Source organism: Hyla sarda, unplaced genomic scaffold (assembly GCF_029499605.1).
Source record: "Hyla sarda isolate aHylSar1 unplaced genomic scaffold, aHylSar1.hap1 scaffold_307, whole genome shotgun sequence".
NCBI lineage: Eukaryota > Metazoa > Chordata > Amphibia > Anura > Hylidae > Hyla > Hyla sarda.
Window position 1 is genome coordinate 23,240 of NW_026609792.1, and position 3,836 is coordinate 27,075.

The 3,836-nt window shown below is 43.6% G+C and overlaps 1 pseudogene; it reads right to left on the reverse strand.

Annotated features, from left to right (window-relative positions):
• Nucleotides 1–3,529: 3,529 nt before the first annotated feature.
• Nucleotides 3,530–3,710, reverse strand: LOC130328400 (U2 spliceosomal RNA; annotated as a pseudogene).
• Between the last annotated feature and the right edge of the window lie 126 nt (nucleotides 3,711–3,836).

Genomic DNA, 3,836 nt, shown 5'->3' on the forward strand with positions numbered 1-3,836 from the left:
ATATAGTGGCTGAATGGCACAGCGTGGAGGTGTTGGCAGCATGAGGACACCATATAGTGGCTGAATGACACAGCGTGGACATGTTGGCAGCAAGAGGATACCATTTAGTGGCTGAATGGCACAGCGTGGAGTTGGCTGATGAACTAGTACACTACACACCAGGGCTTCACAATCCCCCCCCCCCCAAAAAAAAAAAAAAAAAAAAAAAACACAACATGAGAAGTTTTTGACAAAGATTTCTCATAGGTAGCACCCGCTATCCAAAAATTTGAAATTCCCATACCCAGGCCCCACCTCTGCGGGATCAGTAACCCATATATTGCCTGAAGGACACAGCCTGTAGTTGGCTGATGCACCAGTACACACCATGGCTTCACAATCCCCCCTCCAAAAAGAACACAATGAGACATTTTTGTCCAAGACTTCTCATTGGTAGCACCCGCTATCCAAAAATTTGAAATTTCCAGAACCAGGCCCCACCCCTGCGGCATCACTAACCCATATATTGCCTGAATGACACAGCCTGGAGTTGGCTAATGCAAGAGTACACACCAGGGATTCACAATCCCCACCAAAAAGACAACACAATTAGAAATTTATGACCAAGATTTCTCATAGGTAGCACCCACTATCCAAAAATTTTTAAATTCACAGACCCAGGCCCCACCACAGTGGCATCAGTAACCCATATATTGGCTCAAGCACACAGCCTGGAGTTGGCTGATGCACCAGTACACACCAGGGCTTCACAGTCCCCCCCCAAAAAATAAGACCTTGAGAAATGTTTCACAAATATTTCTCATAGGTTGCACCCGCTATCCCAAATTTTGAAATTCACAGACCCAGTCCCCACCTCTGCGGCATCAGTAACCCATATATTGTATGAAGGACACAGCCTGGAGTTGGCTGATTCAAGAGTACACACCAAGGCTTCACAACTCCCCCCCCCCCCCCCAAGAACAACATAATGATAATTTTTTGACAAAGATTTTTAATTTTTTTTTGATGAAAACAATCTCAAATGAACCAGTTGATGAGGCCCCAAAATTAAGGACGGTGGAGCACCAAAAATCATAATTTTCACCAAAAAGGATGAAGAAGCAGAATTTATCCCTCTTTGTATTTTCTTTGTAAAATTTTACGTAATAAATCACACGCAACAAGCGTTCCGTTGTGTAATGGTTATCCTTCTGGAAATTTCAAATTTATTACCGTTTCCCCAAATGTAGGACATACTCGGAAGATAAAACTTACTATACAAGGACAAGCTGGCTAGCATAGGCATCTTGCACGTTACCCTTTATTCTGAAACGTTCATCCCTGCAAAAAAGTTTCCGTCAGAAGTTTGGCATGACAGATGCCCGTCTGAAGCTAGGCATGAAGGATGCCCGCGAGAAAATGGTCGCCAAAGATGCACGTTTCAGAATAAAGGGTAAAGTGCAAGATGCCTGAGAGATGTTGAATTCTAAAAAGCAGCAGGTAGGTTTTGCAGTAAAACCGCCAAAATTGATGAACGCCCGGAAAAATATCAGCCTGAAGAGGAGCGCATCGGCCATCACTATGAACTCCGCCATGGCTCAATGGTCCCCATCCATAAACATTACCAAGACCATCCAGATTTCACAGCAGAAAACCATTACCCCAGGTCTTAGTAACAGCGTTAAGGGAATGCAAATAAATGTTGTCAACCATCAACTGAATGGCACAGCGTGGAAGTGTTGGCAGCATGAGAACACCATATAGTGGCTGAATGGCATAGCGTGGAGGTGTTGGCAGCATGAGGACACCATATAGTGGCTGAATGGCACAGCGTGGAGTTGGCTGATGCACTAGTACACTACACACCAGGGCTTCACAATCCCCCCCCCCCCCCAAAAAAAAAAAAAAACAACACAAATGAGAAATGTTTGGCAAAGATTTCTCATAGGTAGCACCCGCTATCCAAAATTTTTTAATTCCCAGACCCAGGCCCCACCTCTGCGGCATCAGGAACCCATATATTGCCTGAAGGACACAGCCTGGAGTTGGCTGATGCACCAGTACAAACAGGGCTTCACAATCCGCCCCAAAATCAACAAAATTGTATAAATAAAATTGTATAAAATAAATGTATACCTTTGTGTAAGAACAAGCGCATATCCAACATATCAGTAGACTCTATAATGCAGGACGGTGGACCACCCAAAGACTTTCTTCTCAAAAATAATAAACCACACAATGTTTGAAATTATTTTTAAAAAAATATTACATATGTGTGTAAGCGCATCTGTCTCCAAAAGATCAGATCACCAAAGGATTTTTTCGCCAAAAATGATTAAGCAGAGTTAATCCCTCTCCGGATTTTTTTTATTTTCATAAAAAAATCACACGCAACAAGCGTTCCGTTGTGTAACGGTTAGCATTCAAATGTCAATTTTATTACTGATAAAATTATCAGTAAATTTAACAATAACACTACCCAAGAGTTTTTAACTACCCCATACATTGCACCAGGAACAGTCAGGAGTAGGCCTCAGCAGTACCCAAGAGGCTTTAATAACCCCTTACCTTGCCCGATCAATTGCGAGATCGAGCAATAACAGGTGTGTTATGGCCTCAGATGTCCTGGGCCGCTCTAGCGCTCCACTGAACAGATTAGCGTGTCTCTATCTTTCAAGGACAGGTGCGTGTTACACGCTGAAACCAGTTCGTGATAGGGATCTGGCATTGCAATTATTTACCCTTAAAACGAGGAATTACCAGTAAGTGAGGGTCATAAGCTCGGGTTGATTAAGTCCCTGCCCTTTGTACACACCGCCCGTCGCTACAACTGATTGGATTGGTTAGTGAGGTCCTCGGATTGGCCCAGGCAGGGTAGGAGGAGGCCCTGGCAGAGCGCCGGGAATTTAACGATCATTGTTGAAATTTGCATTAAGCATGTATTTAGCTACTGCTAAACATCCAAAATTTAAGGCCCAAGGCCAGAGGCACCAGGGAGGCAGGTAGTTTGTGAAAGACACAGAATGAGTCTGGAGCAGTCATTCGCAGTACCCAAGAGGGTTTCATAACCCCTTACATTTAAAGATCAATATTTATATTTCCATTAAGCATGTATTTAGCTACTGCTAAACTTCAAAAAATTATAGGCCCAAGGCCTGAGGCACCAGTGAGGCAAGTAGTTTGTGAAAGACACAGAATGAGTCTGGAGCAGTCATTTGCAGTACCCAAGAACGTTTCATAACCCCTTACATTTAAAGATTTTTCAAATTTTTTCAAAATTTTTGGATAGCGGGTGCTACCAATGAGAAATCTTTGCCAAAAATGTCATATATTGTGTTGGGGTTTTTTTTGGAGGGGGGGGGGGGGGATCGTGAAGCCCTGGTGTGTACTCTTGCATCAGCCAACTCCAGGCTGTGTCATGCAGGCAATATATGGGTTACTGATGCCACAGGGGTGGGCTGGCTCTGGAAATTCAGCCACTAAATAGCTCTGAAATTCAGCCACTCTAGTAGCAATGAAACTAGGAATCTTTCTTTTTAACACTGTAATGGGGTGGTGCATTGTACCCGAAGATACTGCCATATCTGGTCAATGCATAGGGTGACGGAAGCAAGCTTCGAAATCGGCCCCCGTTCTCAAAAATCCATTTAATATATGGTCCCCAGATAGGGGACGTATCAGATATTAAACTGATGAGAACAGATTTTTTTATTTTTTTATTGAAAGCCGAGGTACGTGCTCTCAAATCACCCAAGTGCAAGTAAAAAGTGCAAGTGTTCACACAAAAAAACTGTGCACGAGGATGCGGTCTATCGCAAGCCCTTCTCCGAAAGGAGAGAGGCCCCCCAACAAACCAA